Genomic DNA, 21,307 nt, shown 5'->3' with positions numbered 1-21,307 from the left:
AGGTAAGTGAGTTATGTGCATATTCAACCCAGGGCAGAAAGGTGACCCAGGAAGTAGGGTTTTGGGACGCCATGCACCGTAGCGCAGCCTCTAGCTCCTGGTTAAGCCGCTCGGTCTGGCCGTTAGATTGCGGATGGAAACCCGAGCTTAAACTAACTCTCGCGCCCAAAATGGAACAAAAGGTCCTCCACACTTGTGAAGTGAACTGTGGGCCTCGGTCTGAGACGATGTCAAGGGGAATACCATGGAGCCGGAACACGTTTTCAATTAGGGCTAGGGCTGTGTCAGGGGCGGAGGGTAGTTTCGGTAGCGGGACGAAGTGGGCGGCTTTAGAGAACTGGTCGATGATGGTGAGGATGACGCTCTTTCCCGAGGAACAAGGAAGACCGGTAATGAAATCTAATGAGATATGAGACCAAGGCCGGTGAGGCGTGCTGAGCGGATGGAGCAGGCCCGCTGGGTGCTTAGTGGACAATTTGTTGCGGGCGCAGACAGTGCAGGCAGCCACGTACTCCCTCGCATCTTGTCGTAAAGTCTTCCACCAGAAATGCCGTTTGAGAAGACCAATGGTTCTGCTCACGCCAGGGTGACACGAAAAACGTGCAGTGTGGACCCAATGGATTACCGCTCCGCGGGCAGCAGCGGGGACAAAACGCCGTCCGGGGGGTCCGGTACCCGGGTCAGGGTCTCCCGGGAGGGCCTGGCGGATAACCTCCTCAACATCCCAGGAGAGGGCGCCCACCACACAGGTTGGGGGGAGAATGGTGGTTGGTGACGATGTCTCCGTGTCTGGGGAGTACTGGCGGGAGAGCGCATCTGGCTTGGCATTCTGTGAACCTGGGCGATACGAGAGAGTGAAGTTAAAGCGTGTAAAAAACAGGGACCAGCGGGCTTGGCGAGAGTTTAACCTTTTAGCAGTCCTAAGATAAATTAGATTCTTATGGTCCGTCCATATGAGAAAAGGCTGCTCGGCTCCCTCCAGCCAGTGGCGCCACTCCTCCAAGGCGAGTTTTATGGCCAAGAGCTCCTTATCGCCTACGTCATAATTTCTTTCAGTAGGGGTGAGCCGGCGAGAGAAGTAGGCGCACGGCTGGAGCTTACCTTGAGGTCCAGACCGCTGAGAGAGAACAGCCCCGACTCCGGTGTCGGACGCGTCCACCTCGACGATGAATTGTTTGGTGGTGTCGGGGTGGAGCAGAATGGGCGCCGTAGTGAACAATGCCTTCAATTTGGTGAACGCTGTGTGGGCCTCCAGGGGCCAGGTGAAAGGTACCTTAGGAGAAGTGAGGCGAGTGAGAGGCGCGGCGACGTGGCTGTAGTTTCGAATGAAACGTCGGTAGAAGTTCGCGAACCCGAGAAAGCATTGGAGCTTCTTCCGCGAATCCGGGACTGGCCACTCCAGAACCGCCTTGATCTTAGCTGGGTCCGTCTTCACCTGTCCTCCTGCTAAGACATAGCCCAAAAAGGAAACCGATGAGGCGTGAAACTCGCATTTTTCTGCTTTGACAAACAGTCTGTTTTCCAGTAACCGTTGCAGGACGCTCCGGACGTGAACGTGATGCTCCTCCATGGTCCTGGAAAAAACGAGGATGTCATCCAAGTATACAAAAACAAACACGTTCAGGAAGTCTCGGAGCACATCATTCACTAGCGTCTGAAAAACCGCAGGGGCGTTAGTTAGTTAAGCCGAATGGCATAACCAAATACTCGAAGTGGCCCAGTGGCGTGTTAAAAGCGGTTTTCCACTCGTCCCCCTCCCTTATTCGGACCAGATGGTATGCGTTTCGCAGGTCCAGTTTTGTGAAAACGGTGGCTTCCTGGAGAGAGCCAAAAACAGAGTTAATCAACGGAAGAGGGTACTTGTTCTTTACGGTGATGTCATTTAAGCCCCGGTAGTCAATGCACGGCCGCAGCGAACCGTCCTTTTTCCCCACGAAGAAGAAGCCCGCAGCGACTGGGGAAGAAGAGGGTCGAATGATACCGGCCGCGAGTGATTCTCGGATGTAGTTTTCCATAGACTCCCTCTCGGGGTTGTACAACCGGCCGGAGGGCAGCGGGGCACCAGGTAGCAGGTCGATGGCGCAGTCATAGGGGCGGTGTGGTGGCAGAGAGCAAGCCTTGTCTTTGTTAAACACTTCCTGTAAGTCGTGGTATTCGGGTGGGATGGAGGAGAGGTCAGGTGCTTGTGTAACAGGTGGGGTCGGGTTAGTGGGTGGAGCGAGAACTGCTGATCTCAGGCAATTCGCAAGGCAGAACAAACTCCAACTGGCGATCTTGCTTCCTGCCCAATCGATGTGGGGATTATGTCTTTGCAGCCACGGGTAGCCTAACACGAGCGGGGTGTCGGGAGACGGGAAGGTAAAGAACGAAAGCGATTCGTTGTGGTTCCCGGAAGTGACTAATGTCACGGGCGCGGTCTGATGAGTGATGTAAGCAAACACTTGTTTATTCAGCGCTGACGCAGGGAGGGGAGGTTCCAACAGAGTGAGTGGAATTTCCAGCTCTTTAGCCAGTCTTTCATCCATGAGATTCTGCTCCGCCCCAGAATCCACTAATGCGCTGCATGTGACAGTCTTTTTATTGGTTATTATGGCAACGGACACAATCAATCGGGGTCTAATAGTATTCAATGTGCAGCCCACCCGTATCCCCGAACCTACCGGTGAGCTGGTCCGTTTGGGCGAACCGGGCAGCTGGCGATGCGGTGTCCCGGCTTCCCACAGTATAAGCAGTCCCCGGCCCGAAAACGGCGTTCCCTCTCCTCCGGCGAGAGCCGAGAGCGCCCGATCTGCATCGGCTCCGGCGGAGGAGGAGACTGTGAGCGAGCGCACGCCGCTGGAGAGCTAAAAGGGGACAGGGGCAGTGACACGCGAAAGTCTGGGTGCAACACGGGTTTCGGTGGCTTGGACCGCCGTTCGGCCTCCCTCTCCCGTAGACGCTTATCGATCCTACGGGCGAGTGACACCAAATCCTTGAACGTTTTAGCCGCCTCGTGAAACGCGAGCTGATCCTTCATCTGATCGTTCAGGGAGCGTAAAAAAATTCCCCTTAGGGCCGAATCGGGCCAGCCAACAGCGGCTGCCACGGTGCGAAACTCCACTAAATACTCCGCAACGCTACGCCGACCCTGCCGGAGCACCAGTAGCTTTTGAGCGGCATCATCCTCGGAAACTGACGGAGAGAAGGTTGCTTTAAACTCGTCGAGGAAGTCATCGAAGTCGCAGCGCTGTATCGGGTTAGCAGATAAATAGGCTTCAGCCCACGCCAACGCCCTTCCCCTCAGCAGTCCCACGAAGTGGGAAATCTTGGCCGCGTCAGTGGACTGAAGAAAAGAGTACACTGAAAAAGGAACCCCCCACACTGGTCCAATTCGCCGTGGAAGGGTTCCGGCGGCGGAGACGTCACACAGCGGTACGCCGAGTCGGGCTGTTTAGCGCACATCTCTCCCTGTTTCTCGCTCAGCTCCTGATACTGATCCTGAAGCGAAGAAAGTAACTGATCGTGTCGGCCGTGCATGGCACCCTGCTTATTAATAGCTGAACGTATCGGGTCTGCTGGATCCATCTTGGCCAGTCCGTACTGTCATGCGCCGTGGAAAGGATCCAGGCGCAGACTCCGAGCTAACAAAAAGACACTTTATTAAAACAACGAAAGGCGACCCGGGGAAAGTAGAGAGCAAAACAGAAACTAAAAATCCGGGGAAACAATGACACGAGGAAGCCGGGATCGGGACGGTGGGGGGGATAGAACGGAACCGTGGGAGCTCGGGAGGGAAGTGTGGCAGTCCGTGGGGGCAGGAAGTCCGTGGAATGGCGAGTGGGCCAGGTGAGCGCCGCGAGATCCAGTTGAGCCGGAGGACAGGCAGGTAGCAGACGCCGAGTAGAAATCACTGTGGGGATGACTACGGACTGGCGTGGAGCATCCGTCAGCGCCGGATTAAGTGGATCTCCGTGTAATCACCGGGATGGAGAGCAGGTGTGCTAGTGATGGCCCAGCCTGGGGGTGTGGCTACCCGAGCATCACGCATTCCACAGACCATGACAGCTATATAAATCCAATCCATTATTATTATTATTATTTATTTATGGTTACTTTTATAGGGATAAATACATTACATCAATTGTTTCTGACTCCCAGTGCTTTTTTCCAGTTTGTCCTGCATCATCTTTTCCATCACTTCATCCTCCATGTCCAGTAGTTCTCACAACTCTTTTTATATGTCAGATGTTGCAGTATTTAAAATGCTCAAGCTTTGACTGGTTAGTGATCTCATTCTCTTGTGTAAAGCAGCGAATGTGCTGAAAAAGTGTTAATGGTTTCACACATAGTGCTTCAAAAATCACTCACAAAAAAAAAAAAAAAAATTATATATATATATATATATTGGGATTCTTGCACTTAGCTCATGTTGGGATTCAGAGATTCTTTTATTGCTACCATATAATTTGCCTTATGAAGAATGTATTAATAACATGTTTCACAGTATCATTTATCGGTAATATTTCCTACAGGGTTTGTATTGCATTGAATATGTCTGTCATCACATTGACCTTTCTATTTTTACAGGTTGAGTTCATTCTATACACAATGCATAAATGTGCTTGGTTAGAGTTGATGTTCCATTCTAGAAGGTTTTGAGCTTCACTGGTGAGAGTGTCCAGATGATACATGCTGAGAGAAGATGAGAACATAGCAGGTTAATTGCATGCATGCTTACAATACACATATTAATCTAGTAGCAGGTTTGAGTGAAGGCCTAAGCGTCTTCTACTTCAGTTTGAGACTGGCTGCAAAAGTACTCTACTTAGGGATTAATGACAAGGGTCCATCATTAGCTCTCAGAGATGCTAAGACCTGAAGTTATTACCTTAAAAGGCAAGTAATGTAGAAAGGAGAAGTTATATGTCGGTGTAAGGTTATATGTATGTGAGGACAGACGAGATCTGCAAAGGGTGGTGCGCTCGGCAGAACGCATCATTCAATCAGAGCTCCCTGACCTGCTGTCCATCTACACCAAGCGGTGCAAGTCCAAAGCTAGGAAGATTATGATGGACCTCTCCCATCCCAACAATGGACTCTTCTCACTGTTGAGGTCTGGGAAGCGCTTCCGCTCCCTTAAGGCCAAAACAGAGAGAATGAAGAGGAGCTTCTTCCCCCAGGCTATTCGGGGTCTGAACCAGGTGTAGGACTGGACTCTCCCAAACACGTCACTATAAGACTGGACTCTCACACACGTCACCACACGCACCACCACACATTTCCTATAATCCTATAATTCCTATAATTTATAATCCTTATCTTTATAATCTCTTCTGCTATTTGCACATTCTTTACTGTAAATTCCTAAGTTAATTTGTAAATTTTTGTAGTAAATTGTAAATATTGTAAAACTTTTCTTCTGTCATTTAATGGTCGGGCATTGTACAGCTACAAGCATTTCACCCCCATGTCATACTGTGTATGGTTGTGTGTGTGTGTGACAAATAAAATTTGAATTTGAATTTGATGTACCCTTGTCTGCACGAATTGAACTTTTGCCCGTCTGTCACCATGTATTTTTGAACTGCATTGACGTAGGTGTGATATTTTGTCCTATAAAACCAGAACCCAATGTATTCTTGTCAGAGCAAAACAATCCGTATGCTGACGGTTGGTTGTTCTCCTGTGATAATAAAACTCATCGTTTGATTGCACTTTTCCGGAGCCTCCGTCTTTTGTTGTCTGGTCTAAAGTTGATCGATCTCGCAACACTCATTGAAGTTGAGCTGACATGCCATGTAAAGGCTGCCTCCCACGCATCGCTGTCCATCAACCATTTGCCGGGTTGATTTTTTTCATATGCTGACATTTCCCAAGGTGATATTCAACAGCACATTTTGTAATGATTATACTCAACACTAAACTAAAGATTACTAACATGCACTGGCTGGCTGTCCAGCCAGAATAAAAAAAATTTGAAAAGGATGATTACTCATTGGTCACATCAGGAACACACACACTATGACCTTGGCTAAAGGTTTTGCCAATCAGGCAGGGATTTCTTACTACACTTGGATGAACACTGAGTGTCAGATGGCAGTGCACCTCTCTGGGGCAGCTGCTCTGCCTCCTACAGGACAGATATGCCCGCTGGCTTATAATAAAAACACCCACACAGATGTTGCTTTACCCTCGCCTCAACCTTTTCCACCGCTGTTTTCATTTTCTGGGGGAGCAGTTCAAACTAAAGTTGTATTTTCTTAAAAATCTTAAAAATATATAAAATACTATAAAAATCCCAATTATAACATAGTTTGACAGGCCCGAAATAGTATTTTGCACCTACCACGTGATTCCCAAAAAACTATTAGCTGAAATCTTTGCGTATTTCAGCATGCTGTGCAGTGCACTTAACCCTCCTGCCTTCTTGGGACCTTTTTGTGCCACTGCTATGTGTTAAATGGCTGCCATTTCCACTGTGTTCAGTGGAATATAACCAAACTTGCCACAGGATAGTTTTTACCTGTCAATGTTAATATTCCAGTGTGAATTCCTTAAATCAGCCTAAAATGGCTGAGCAGCAGAAATCCCCACACCCATCACCCTGGGGACCATTTTCTGCCCATTGACTTCCATTATAAACGCTATTTTTCAACCCCAAATTATCATCATATGATTTTATTTTTTCTTCTTTTCTTGGATGTCAATGAAGACTCAGGGCCTTGAAGTTTTAATTTTTAAATTGAAAAAAAAATGCAAAAAAAATAATGGCAGGTCAAAATGTATGTTGGTGCCAATCTTTGGTCCATCTAAAGGCCTACTTATAATGACAATCACATATTACTTCAACTGGTTTTTTGTGGAAATATTTAGTTTCGTTTTTTGGTTTTTGGGGCTTATAACACAGGGCGCTCATGTAATAACACTGGGATTTGAAGGGTTAAAACAATGAAAATATAATTAAAACTTTACATGAATATTTCAGGGAGAAGTAGTTTTACAAGGTTGGCTAATTTAAAGTGGAATAAAATATGGATATATGGTCTTTTTATGGCGTGGCTGAGAATGGTCCCTAGGGTGATGGGTGTGAGTTTTTTAAAGGATGGCAGGAGGGTTAAGTTCCCTTAAAAATATGAGGAACCTGGACAAGTCAAGGACAAAAGAAGTGTCAGGACTAAAACTCTCTACAGCAGTTGAACAATATCTAAAAGTCATATCCTTAAGAAATAGGGGAAAAAAATCACCTGACATACTATGTCAGTTGATCTACCAACTGTTCACCAAAGCATCATCAAAAATGGTCTCTGTGGAAGGGTGGCTGTCAAGAAGCTATTCTTACGGAGGGAAAACAGGCAGAAAAGGCTGAGGTATACCAGATTACGCAAGAACCAGACTGGACAATGCAAATTCAAAATTTAGAGCTTTGGAATATCCAGAAGCTGTTGGTTTATCTAATCATATCTTAGCTGGTTGTGTTTAGTTAAACTTTGTACTTCCTTCATATTTACTTATCTTAATATTTTCATGATGTGCAATAGCAAACATACTCTTGTTTTCTTCTGCCAGCAAATACATATATTTTTAATTGCTTTTAATTAAGCACAAGTGAAAATCTACATTTGTTGCAATCATTTGCAGTGCAAGTCTTTTTTTGTTTATTTCTTCTTTTATTTTCCCTTTTTTTCTTTCTTTATTAAGCATCTAAGTGATAAAGTGACCTAAAACAAGAAAAAGTAAGCCTCAATAGACAATACCAAAAGCACTTTTGGTAACCACAAAAAATCAATATAAGAGTTACCAACTCTACGTGGACCCGGGGTTTAGAGTTTGTTTGGGGAGTGTGATTGTGTGTACAGTGTCAATGTATGTCTATCCCTATGTTGGGTGAGTGCTGAGTATTTGTATATGTGTGCATGAGGGTGGGAATGCATCTTTCTGTCTGTGTGTGCCTGTTTGTCTGTGTTTATATGTCAGGTCGGGTCTTACACTCCACCTCTCTGGGAACTCCCAGGCCCTCCAAAGGCCTATCTCCCCTCACCACACTCCCTGCCGGTAACTGATGCCCTCAGGGGTCGGTGTGTTGGTGGTTCTTGGTGTCCGGGGCTGGGCGCTCAGGTATGTACCAGTCCACTCTCGGTGACTACTTGGCGGGGCCTGGTGCCTGTTGCTCGGTCAGGCCTCTTCCGGGGCAAAGGGGTCCTCCGGCCTCCGGCCCCGTGGCTCGGTTCACTCTGGCACAGTCTGCCGGCAGCACGCCACTGCAGCCCCCTCTGGCTTCTGCTCCGTGTCTACTGGGTGACCCCTCATCTGGGGCTCTCCTCAGCTCTTCCCAGGAGGGTGGCACGGATGCCCCTCCGATGGTCCTCCTTGGGCTCTCGCACTCTGGGGCCTCTGGATGTCTGGAGCCTGGATCTCCTCCATGCCTGCTTCATGCCCTGGGGGACAGGGCTACGGCTTTCTACATCCTCTAGCAGACCATTACATGGGGAAACCTTTTGAATACAAGCGCGCTGATCCACACAGGTGTGCACATGGGTGTTCACTGTTCATAGACATAAACTACACCTTTATTGACTGCTATTTCCAAGCACGTTGTGCGCTGTCGGTCCTACATGCTTCACAACAACATTCAATCTTTAGTATTTACTGCTGTTTACACTTAGCTAGATTAACGTGATGGTCTTGTGTTTAGTATGTTGCTTTTTTTTTTTTTTTTGCTTGTTTTCTCTTTCTTTTCTCTCAACAGGTGATCCAGGAGATTGTTTTTCTCTTCTTTCTCTTTTTAAGTGCCCTTTCTCACTGTCTGTCTTCCCTTCTGTTTTTCTTTTCCCTAATCTTTCTTTCTCCCTTTCCTATCCCTCAGTCATATCTGTCCCATCTGTAACAACTGATAATAAATAAAATAAATAATAACAACAAAGGTTGATCAAATGGACCAATATGGCAAGGCCGTGATAATCCATTTGGCAAAGTAAATCCATTGGGTATCCTTGTTGGTCTTCAGACAACAATTCTGATGGCTAAAGTACCAAATGGGACAAAAAGTGGGGAAAAAAAAAAAAAAAAAAGAGTTACCAACCAATAGCTAACGGAAAGCAAACAAAATGACTAAATACAAAAAGACACTGACACACAAGAAACTTGAGAATGTGTAAAAAATGGAAAAAACTATATAAACTACAAAAAATTATAGAAACGGAAACTATAGAAACAGAAACTTTCAGATCTGAAGAAACCACACCGCCAAACTAAAGATTTATAGTGCTTTACCTGGTCTTTTTTTGTTTGTTTGCTTTTTTGCAGCCAGGCTTAACCCTGGATTTCATTTGAGAGTTTACTTGAAAAACTGAGCTGTTCAAAGCTTTGCGTGTGGTTGTTAGTTTGAAACAAACTGTAGAAAATGAGTCATTGGAATTGTTGTCAATAGCCTCCAAGAAAAAATAGCTGTTGACAATAGCAGATGAACTCTGTGAAGTGCAAAGCAGAAAAGATGGGGACCAAAAAAAAAACACTTGACAACAATGAATACTTAGCAACAAAAGCAGAGGCAGCATAAAAGCACAAGAAGCTCAAAAATGACAGCTCTCAGTTTGAGATAGCCCCTAAGCACAGGAGAAAAAAAACTCTTTACTCGTTATCTCTGTTATCTATTTATTAAAACTACTGATGATAAGGTCAAGTAAATATTTTCAAACTCAGTTCTTAGTAATGCCAATGTTGGGTTTGGGCAAATGTAATTGTTCTTTGACAAGAAAATCAGATTCTTGCCAGCAAGTTTTTGGAGCTTATCAGTGAAGCCAAAAAAGAGAGAAAAAATGCCAACTAGACACACATCACAAAGAGATGATGCATCTAATTTCTAAGCAAAGTTGGGGGGGGGGGGGGGGGGGGGCTTTCTTTGACCTTAAAATACTAAATTTAGTAATCATAGTGGTTATACTACTGATTCACAACAGGCTACATCAACTGCTAGCTCATGGAGTTTTTTCCTGCATAATAAAATGTTGGAATTTGTGCCCAGTGATGGGTGGACTTTAATTACATTTATAATTGTGAGTTAAGGTAATAGATAATAGTTACATGTTATTTGTGTTGTGAATTGACTATGTGCACGAGAAAATGCTAACTTCCTGGTTTGAGACCGGATGTGGGGTTGTGCATTTCTGGTAGCTTTACTTTGCGGTCAATCGCTACTGCGAAGTTATACTCCAAAATCATGTCCAAAACTCGAAAACGGAAAGATTGCGTTAAGTTACAAAGAGCAGAAGGTGGGAACACTCACCACTGTTGTGTCATAAAAATCTAATGATCAATTTTGACGTTTAAAGCGTTTAGATCGATCAGTTGTTTACATCACTCAACACAAGCAGAACTGCATGCAGAAGACACATCGTCCACATGCAGAAGTATCTCTGTATAATGACTGGTCTTATGATTTAAACAGGCAAATGTTCAGCATTCAAACTACAGGTGAAGAATAGTCAAACCAGATGTTTCCCCCGTTATGTCGATATCAGCTAGTCAAGTACACACCTACACAGCATGTTAACAAACCGTGAAGAAAGCCACACAAAAAATTAATGATTGCTGGTAAGGGTTTCTATACATTAGTATTTACGAAGAGTATGTTGTGACTTACCTTCAAAATTACAGCGGTCCCTTGCTATAACGCGGTTCACCTTTCACCTCGCTGTTTCGCGGATTTTTTAGTGCAAGTTTTCATGCTTTTCTTTACGTCACATTGTGTCCTGTGTCCTGATCGCTGCAGACAATCTCCTCCGTGACGTCTCTCCTGTACAGTACAGAATCGCTGCATCGATCGCTAGCAGTGTGACTCTGAAGTACAGTACTGTATGTCCGCGATGTCCACGAAACGTTTTGCACCGTCAAAAAATAAAATTGGCTACTTGATTTCACCTATCGCTGGTTATTTGTAGAACATAACACCTGCGATAATCGAGAGACAGCTGAGAAATATAACATTTGAATCCCTTTTCTCTTTTGCTCTGAGGCGCGGGGGGAAAATATCAACAAGTCGATGAACATCATTTATAGATATATTGGGTAAATGCCCAAGACATCTATAGAAATGTAAATCGCCGCTTGATTCATTCATTTGCTTAACTTGTTTTGGACCGTAAACCAGGATACCAGGACACTGGAAACAAAGCTCTCCACAGGAGTTTCCGCATCGGAAGTAGCATATGCTAACGTGCACATAGTCAATCTGGGCTGGAGGACAGCATTAAAATTATATAATCTCACATAGTGATATTTTTGATATTCTTTATATATCCATAAATTAAAAGTCAAAAAGGCAGCAAAAAGAGTTATCATGTTGTTCATCTCTTCACTTAAAGAATTGGTTAAATTCCTGTTAGGGGTCAAAGTGTTAGCCCTAACACTACGAGATAAGAATATGTAATTCTTTTTGCATTTTTTGCAATGAGGTCTTCCAAGTTTTGGGGTACAAATAAATAAGTTAACATTACAATGAATAACATATTATGTCTCTCAGCTTGTTAGGGAATGGTTTATTTGTGCCTAAGAGCTGATTGAGGTGACTGTGAAACAATAGACCTTGGGATGTCTGCTTAGGCTGCTGCCCTTGGGATTTGGAACCAGATAATAGCAGAAAATAGATGCATGGATATCCACTTCTATTGAAAATTATACTTGTATCAATATTGAACCGTTCGATACAGTGCTTTCGGTTCGGTACGCATATGTATCGAACAATACAAAATTTGGAGTGCAGATCCACAGAGCGCAGCGCAAGCTAGCAAGACAGAAGCTAAGCTCGTTGCAACATGGCAACTGCCTCAACGCTACCCGAAATTGAACCTCCCCCACCCTCATTCAGAGCTGACCCTGATGGTAAGCGCGTCATGCACAAAAGTAAAACAGTCTGTCGGATGTGCCACGCAATGCTCAATTTTACGGAACTAGTGCGTTAGCACAGTTAGCTTGTTAACGTGTTGACGCCATCCAGCCCCACGCATGGGGCGATCCGTGGTAACTCGTTAACGGAGATTTGCTGTGTTATGGCGTTAATGTCATTTTAACGACATTAACGCTGACAGCACTAGTGGGAACACAACGAATATGACTGCACATTTACGCCGACATCATCCTAGTGCAAAGCCAAGTGGAAGCAGACAAAAACAACAAGCACACATGCTGCAAACTTTACCCGGGTCATTTAGACAGCCCTTAGCACATGATTCTCCTTAGGGGACCTCCAGCCATCCCATCCATTCGCTTCCGCTTATCCTTTTCAGGGTCGCGGGGGGTGCTGGAGCCTATCTCAGCTGTCATAGGGCGAGAGGCATAGGGGACCTGATATGTTTAATATGCTGCTGAGAATATACCCCAGAAGAAGCTTATAGTATAGCTTTTATTTTGGAAAGAGCCATTTCTATGTAATAAAGTCTCTTTTCCAAAGATGAGTGATTTCTCGATTAGATAGATTATTTTTATTATTATCATTTTGTTGTTTCAGCAACATTAAATTTAAAAACTGTACTTTTGAGTTAAAATATATATTTATAATTTTAATAAATGACAAATTAAAAAGGCATGAACATTATTTTGTATCGAAAAAATATCGGACCGTGACACCAAAGTATCGAACCGAACCGAACCGTGAATTTTGTGTGTCGTTGCACCCCTAATATATATATAAAATTTTACTTCTTTTTAAAAAGATCAAGAAAGATCAAGTTGTTTTTCGACAGCTTGAGGCTAGGGTTAAAAATCAGCTATCAAGGGTATTTAGAGTGTATGCACAAAAGTGTAGGCAGTTCGATATATTTAATTTTTGCCATCTGACTTTGGTGAGCTAACAATTGTAACATTTAAAAATAACAACAATTAGGATTCAATTAAAACTTGTTCTGAGTCTCTGAGTTTAGTTCCAGAGCGCAAAATAAACACAGCATGACAGGATTGATCCAACAGTCAGCAATTAGCTGATCAACATTAACTGTGAATTATCACTTAGAAATAACTTCGATGCAGGTTCCAATCAATTTGTAGTCTTTGACAAACACTGATTGTGACTGTGTGTCTCATGCATGGTAGTTTACGGTGCAATAAGTTCACTATACATGCAACACAAAGCTCACTCCACTATGCTTTCTTATTTCTATTAGGAAACATGTCATGTGTAAGAACAGACAAAAAGCGTAGGATCTTATCTGGCACTGTCAACAGGATTATAACTGCATATGATGGATCTTGTCTGTGTCTGAGCTGCACAATTGATCTGCAGTGGCTCTGAATAAGCTCAGTGTCATCATCTAGTTTCTCTGCAATATCACATCCCTGCTTTGACTTAATATAGCCTTTTATAATACCCCAAAGTCAATATCCTGATTTGGATTCTTGCCACAGGCCCACAGAAGGTAAGTCAAGGCTGTCTGTTGTTAAGTGTCGCAACCTACATTAACAGCAAAGAGATAAACTTATGGGTCCTTTCATTATAAGACAGACCTATGCATCAGAGCTCATTGTGGTTATCACCATTTACAGATCTGCATTGGGGTTATGGAGGAGTAATGTGACAATGCAGGAATGCAACTTATTTCTCTGAGATGTCAAAGCAACCACAGGATCACATTATAAACATCCACCTACTCTGCAGGAGATCAAGTGAGTAACTATGTGCACTGCAGGGTACAAGTTGAATATTGTACCTTGACTTGTACTTTTTAGCGCTGTATCCACGCTGACCAAAGGTCAGTGCTCTGTTAAGCCAAGAATTCCTTTAACTTTAACTAGGAATTACTCCACGAATTTCTTCATGAATAAAATATAAATTTTTTTAGAGAAAAAATTATTCATGACCAGAGATGGGCAGTAACGCGTTACAAGTAATGCGTTACTGTAATCCGATTACTTTTTTCAAGTAACGAGTAAAGTAAGAGATTACTATTGCAAAAAAGGTAATTAGATTACTGTTACTTTCCCGTGAGCCCGCTGCGTTACTACATTACTAAAACCGTGATTTTTTTGTTAGAGTGTCTTATGACAATGACGTAAGCGAGTGCGACGTTCGTGGCAACAGCTGTGTGCAGATCAACAATGGATTGGGTGCTGGAGAGAACATGACCGTGCAGCGTTTAAAGCGTGGAAGTACTGACCTTACTTTGAGTTTGATTCCATAAAAAGTGACAAAAACATTAGCGTCCGCTGTTCGAAGAAAACTTCTCTTTGTAGCGAAAAAAAACCCTAAACTTCCGCACAAGCACCGAGTAGTCTACGCTGTCACGGGAATGTGAAATTTACAGAGGAACTCGCGGATTCTTCCACTGACATGACGGCTGCGACACACCTGCACCAGGGCAAACCTCCGCCTGCCTCACTCCTGCTAAACAGGTGAAAATAGAGCAACAGGATCGCTGATTCTTTGATTTTATTTATTTTCTGCTGTGTTTTACTTGCATCTATTTGAAAGAGTGAGTGTAAACACAAAAAACTATTTTATTTTATATGCTGGAGTTGTGCAGAAAATAGGTTTAAATGTTAAACAAATTTCTTCCAGTCAGAGAATGTTGCATATAATTTAATGTTTGCTTGATGCATAAAGTTAAAATATTAAAACTAATAAAACAAGTTTTTAAAAGAGACTTTTTCATTTGATTACATTTTATATGATGGATTATGCAGAAAAAGTAGAACTGGGATTGAAGCGATCTATCGCTTCATTACCTGTTAGGGGTGTAAATCATGTTTTTAAAAAGTAACTAACTAATGACTTTCAAAAATAAGTAACCAGTAAAGTAACGGGATTACTTTTTGTAATTAGTTACTGATTACTTTTTTCAAGAAATTTGACCAACACTGTTCATAACTATCTCATAGATGTATCATTACATGCAGCCACTGTTAAAACCATTGATATTTATTTAGACTTTTTCTCCTTTCTGAGATGACTTCAGTAATTACTTCGCCTAAGCCACCAATGTGTCTTTTAGACTCCATTTCTACAAGACTGCTCAAAGATGTCCTACCTTTGTCATTAGGGCTGGGTATCGTCACTGATTTCTAGAATCAATTCGATTCCGATTCACAAGGTCCTGAATCGATTCGATCCACGATTCGATTCAATTCGATTCGATTTGAATCTGGGAAATTTTGCCTCAGACAGTCAGAAATATTATAATTCAGATCAGTACATTTACATATTTTTGTATCTATAAAAAGGAAGTTGACACTTTCCAGACTTTATCAAAGGTGTGAGCATCACAGCAGATGCCTTTGTGTCAAAGTAGCTGAAGATAAAACACAGGAAAACATGAAGGTGATTTTCCTGGCCTGGGATTTTATAAAAATATTCTGCAGTACATCAAAAACGAAAGAAAACCATTAATCAACATATGAACATTACCTCTGAAGTTACAGAGTTTTTATTAGAGACACGGCTAAGCGTTTTGCATTCTGCATAATTTTAAAAAGTTTAAATTTGTTCAGAAGCCTATTGAAAAGCAGAAATTAGGTTTTCTTTTCAGAAGTAAGTAAAAAAAAAAAAACAGCGGCCGACAGCGCTGTAAATTTTAGACGGGAACCTGTTCTTGAAGTACACTGAGTAGGGATGGTATTGATAAGATTTTCACGATTCCGATTCCATTTTCGATTCTGTTTAATGATTCGATTCTTTATCGATTCTTTTTTTAAAAAAAAGGAGAACACTAAGGTCGATTAGCTAAGAACTTTGTTTTATATTTTCTCTTTGAACAAGATAGAAATTTAGGAGTAGCATGGCCTTACAAACCCAACAGTGAGATCTTAAGAGATCCACAGCCTATGGCTTTTCAATGGGGTGTCACAGGGTCCCCGGGGAAAAAAATTGTAAATGTCAAATAATAAAATAAATATTCTTCTGTAGCAATAACAAAGTATAACCTAAATTATTCTGTAGCAATTACACAAGAATATCCAGTAATGTCCCTGCCTAATTTAAACACATTCACTTACCGAAAATCGAGGGCATCTGCTGTGGCAAATGGGTGCAAGCCTTTTACCACAAACGTAGTCACTGCTCGGAGACATTCATTTATCCTGGCCTGAAAGGAGACGCTACCGGTAGACTGCAGCGACAACTGCCAGCATCTGAGCCAGCCAGACTCTGTCTCTCTCATCATGGTCACCTAAATGCAGCGCACAGTAATGGCAGGTTTTGTAATAAGGCAGATCGCGCTAACATAATATGCACTGTTAGTTGATTGCATTAACGGGAGAGGACGTACAAACGTTACCGCTGCTGCTGGGTTGAGATTCATGAGTCCGGAGCGGAATTAAAAACACGACATTGATTTAAGGTTATCGCGTGTTTTGTGAACAAATGCTTTTGCATATTCGTAGTGTTTCCTCCCTTAAATGAAATATCTACTTTGCAAGTATTGCAAGTTGTCATCCGTTCTCGTAAAGTATAACCAAACTTTTTAGCGTTTGAGCCGCCATGTTTTCCTGCCAGGTAAATGACGCTCCGCAACGTGGTGACGTCATTCGGGGTGACTGGAATCGATAAGGGAATCGTTTGCAAAAATGGCAAACAATTCCAAGGAATTGAAACAGTGGGAACTCTCTCAGTGTTAGGGATCGATACCCATCCCTAACACTGAGAGAAAGAGAAAGAGAGAGCTGTGCATGAAGTGTGGTGGAAGCAAAACAGCAAAAGTCAGAGGGAATTCATGACGATGTTTTTGTGAAGAGTAGTTTGGATCTTCTTTTGTTGCTGGTTTGGTCAATAATGTTTGGAGAGAGATAAAACTAACAGCTTTAGAATCAGCGCAAAAAGGGCGTAAACACAAAACGCGGACCCGCCAAAACTTCGGAATCAGTGAGCTGTCGGCTTTCAGCCCCGACCATGTCCGTGCCGTCGTGTGAGAAATGCGACATCTCACTGATTCTGATCCGTCGGCGGGTCTGCGCTTTGTGTTTACATCTTTGTGCAGAATCCGTGTTCCTGCTCTCATTTGCTGTTTTAGCTGTTTGGTGGTTGTCAAAATTTTGTGAGGTTTAACCTCAGATTCTGGCGTTTCGGCAAAATAAATTAATATTAAAAAAATCGATTCATGATTTTAATGAATCGATATCACGTTATCCAAGCCAGAATCGATTTTAATCGATAAATCGATTATCAAAACCCACCCCTAATTGTCATGCCCCTGGATGTTGGTGGTGCGGCAATCAATTGATTTTTCCTTCTGCGCTGTGGCCCGCCTCTGGGCAGTATTCAGGGGTCCTGTGCCGGCCTCTCTCCACCTGCAGCTCATCTCCTTTAATAAAGTGCACCAGCTTTTAGGATTGGCGCAGACCGTCACTCTTCACTGTCTGCTAATCCACGGCATTATCTGCACGTTTTGTCTCACTCCTCATCCATCTCCATACCTACCTACTCTGTCGCCGGCTCCTCTTCCATGTGCTGCTGTTCAAACTCTTGGACTTCACTTGACCCTAATTATAGACCATCTCCAACCTTCCAAGCGTGAAGCAGCAGGAATGAGAATAAGCACCTCTAAAGGCCTGGGTCCTTAGCCAGAAAACAGTGGAGTGTCCACTCTGGGTCAGGGACCAGTTCCTGCCCCAAGTGGAAGAGTTTAAGTATCTCAGGGTCTTGTTCACAAGTGAGGGGGTAAGGGAGCGGGAGAATGACAGAGTGATTGGTGCTGCAGCTGCAGTCATGTGGATGCTATCTGCAATCTACTGACATCTACTCTAAATTTTTAAAGTTTTTTTGCATCTCTGTTTGTGCTCATTTCTTTTTTTCTCCATCGTTTTTGTGTTTTTCTGTGTTTCTTTTAATATCTATTTCTTTAAAGTGGTTTGCATCAATCTCTACTGAAGAGAAAAAAAAAACAGCAGTGAGGAGGTTATTGAATTTCCAGATGTGCACTTCATGTATCCATATGAGCCAATCATATTTCTCAACTATACTATATATATACTTTGCATGGGGGTATTAACAAGAAAACCTGCTGTGGCACTTACATACAACGTGATACTTGGCGTGGAATTTGTTATAAGGGAATCTAGTGTGGGAGCCTAGGGTAGTAAACATGAGGTGAGGCCGGTGGCATGGTGGTCACCACCCCAATGAGGAGAGCAGAAAAGGTAGTTAGTGGGTGCACAGGCTGGTCCAGGGATAACGTTGGTATTTGAGATCTTTTACGTGGCTTACTTTTTGCAGGTGGAGTACTAGGCTTGGAGCGGGAGGCAGAGATTCGATTGGCAAGTTGAAAGTAACAAAGACGGGCTGACCTGAATTCTAGGGCTCATGGTAAGTAGGGGTGGGTTTTAATAGTCGATTCATCGATTAAAATCGATTCTGGCTTGGATAACGTGATATCGATTCATTAAAATCCTGAATCGATTTTTTTATATAAATTTATTTTGCCCAAAATTCCAGAATCTCAGGTGAAATGTCACAAAATTTTGACAACCACCAAACATTTAAAACAGTAAATGAGAGCAGGTACACTGCTTCTGCACAAAGACGTAAACACAAAGCGCGGACCCGCGGATCAGAATCAGTGAGATGTCACCTTTCTCACCCGACGGCATGGACACGGTCGGGGCTGAAAGCCGACAGCTCGCTGATTCTGATGTTTTGGCGGGTCCGTGCTTTATGTTTACGCCCTTTTTGCGCTGATTCTAAATCTGTTAGTTTTATCTCTCTCCAAACAATATTGACCGAATCAGCAGCAAAAGAAGATCCAAACTAAGCTTCACATAAACATCGTCATGGACTCCCTCTGACTTTTGCTGTTTTGCTTCCACCACAATAAAATCACACTTCATGCACAGCTCTCTCTTTTTCTGATGGTACTTCAAGAACAGTTTCCCGTCTATCCCCGAAATCTGTTTTCTGCATTATTCGCTTGCTTATTACGCACAAGACTACCGTTATTTACAGCGCTGTCGGCCGAGGTTTTTTTTTTTTCTTTTACTTACTTCCGAAAGGAAAACCTAATTTCTGCCATTCAATAGGCTTCTGAAAAAATTTTACCTTTTTAAAATTATACAAGATGCAAAACGCTCAGCCGTGTCTCTAATAAAACCGTTGTAACTTCAGAGGTAATGTTCATAAGTTGATTAATGGTTTTCTTTCGTTTGTGATCTACTGCAGAATATTTTTATAAAATCCCAGGCCAGGAAAATCACCTTCATGTTTTTCTGTGTTTTATCTTCAGCTGCTTTGACACAAAGGCATCTGCTGTGATGCTTACACCTTTGATAAAGTCTGGAAAGTGTCAGCTTCCTTTTTATAGATACAAAAATATGTAAATGTACTGATCTGAATTATAATATTTCTGACTGTCTGAGGCAAAATTTCCCAGATTCAAATCGAATCGAATTGAATCGAATCGTGGATCGAATCGATTCAGGACCTTGTGAATCGGAATCGAATCAATTCTAGAAATCAGTGATGATACCCAGCCCTAATGGTAAGCTACGGTGGCAGTAGGGCAGGCAGGTGAGCGTGGCGAGTATTTTCTTGTGTAGCCGATCCGAAACCTTGGCTGATTGTGACCTACACCCATTTTCACACCTTGGCTCATGGGATTAGGTAGAAGATCATTAGGGGGTTCATTGTCCCTTTCGGTGGGTTACTCCCACAGAGCTTAAATCTGGGACTCTCCACCATTTGACCCTAGAACCCGCTTTTCTTTCCAAGCTCCTTAGACTACGATGTCCTGGATGACTGAGAACCTTCACAGATATATTCTTCCTGGAATATGGCGTCAATCTGGTGAGGGCTGTGACCAGTATCCAAAAGGTGAGTTCTGTTGAGTTCTGGTGAGTATGGAGCAGCGGTGTTTCAAAGTAGCTAAAGGACACAGAAAGCAAGGTGCTGGTCATAAATGCCCTCTGATGATTGACACGGATTAGTTCCAGGTGAGCTGCCCAGGTTAGAGAATGGCAGCAGTAGATATAGTTAAAACCCCAACCAGTTTGATGGTATAGTGGTTAGCAAAGTCACCTTACAGTCAAATGATTCCTGAATGTTATTGACACCCTTTTCTCAACGAGAAATCTGGGCTCGGGAGAGCCCGAGTGCCCTGGAGGGACCTTCCCTGCCGGATACATGATGGACAGGTGGCAGATGGAGGATCGTGTGCCTGGCGGGACTGTCGAAGATATCTACTATTCGGAACCATGATAACAAGGTTCTTGCTGATTGGAGCTGGCTTGGCCCTGGCTTATCGGAGAATCAAGAAAGCAGAACCGGTTGTTCAAACCCCCCCCCCCCCCCCCCCAGGCTGCCCGCTGGGATTGAAACGATGGGATGAGGCACGACTTCTGGATTACATCTTGGAGGGGCTCGCTCAGAATAACACCTCTAAGCGAAAGTTGGATTACATCGTGGAACAGCTCACTGCAGTCGTGAGTTCTCAGAATCGGCTCTCTGAGCACAAGAATGGCAACACCACGGAACGCAAGTTTGATAACATCATGGGGAAGCTCGTGGTTCTCCAACGGGAGATTGAGAGACCAGTGTCGGAGTGTTAAAGACCAGCTTTGAAATTCTCATGAGCTGCTCACATAAAAGAAAAATCAACAACATCATAATGCAGATATCCCCTCGGCGCCAGCTGTGGGCTCAAGGCTGGAGCCGAACAAGAACTCCCTGATAACGACTGTGTGTTGACTGTTCTTCCCACTCTATGCAAGCCCACCTGGGTTGGCTGGAAGACTGTTTACTTAGCCTGATAGGGCGAAGGACACTGTCTCAGCTAAACTATGGACACGCACACACATACATTTACACTGATAAGCACTCACACATCTCCCCCTCCCCTTCCAATGCCTTCGATGCTTGTTGCCTTCTGGGAACACGAGGCGGGTCTGGGCCCGCGCTGGAGAGTCGGCGCAGTGGCAGGATGGCTGCTGTGTTGCCTGGGATTACTCCTCATCCCCTACCCAACCCTGTTGCTGGTCACGTGCTCTATAATGTTGTACTGTGGACAATTACGTGCTTTCTGTGCAGAGGAGTTTTGTTGTTTCCTGTTCTCATGCTGTCCTCCTATAGCCCAGCATGAGTAGCGGTCTCTTTTTTTTTCCTCTTGTACTTTCCCATTGTAGTGTACATTTAAGTTTTTTTTCTGTAATGCAACCGTTCTCTGACTTGTATCCCCATGTGATGTCTGTGTTGTGTGTGTAAGGTTGGGGGCGGGTTCATTCCACTGCAAGGCAACCTGCCACTGCATGTGGCGAATAAAATTTGAACTTGAACTTGAACTTGATTTGAGACTAGGAGGAGACACAAAGTCAGCTTCAGGCAATGACAAAATAGTGTACTGCTACTGGTGTACTGCTGATT

Source organism: Aulonocara sp. 'chitande type north' Nkhata Bay, linkage group LG12 (genome assembly GCF_057382095.1).
Source record: "Aulonocara sp. 'chitande type north' Nkhata Bay isolate Kocher_YH1m ecotype deep benthic linkage group LG12, A_spYH_male_GT1.1, whole genome shotgun sequence".
NCBI classification, from domain to species: domain Eukaryota; kingdom Metazoa; phylum Chordata; class Actinopteri; order Cichliformes; family Cichlidae; genus Aulonocara; species Aulonocara sp. 'chitande type north' Nkhata Bay.
This window is presented reverse-complemented; position numbering follows the sequence as displayed.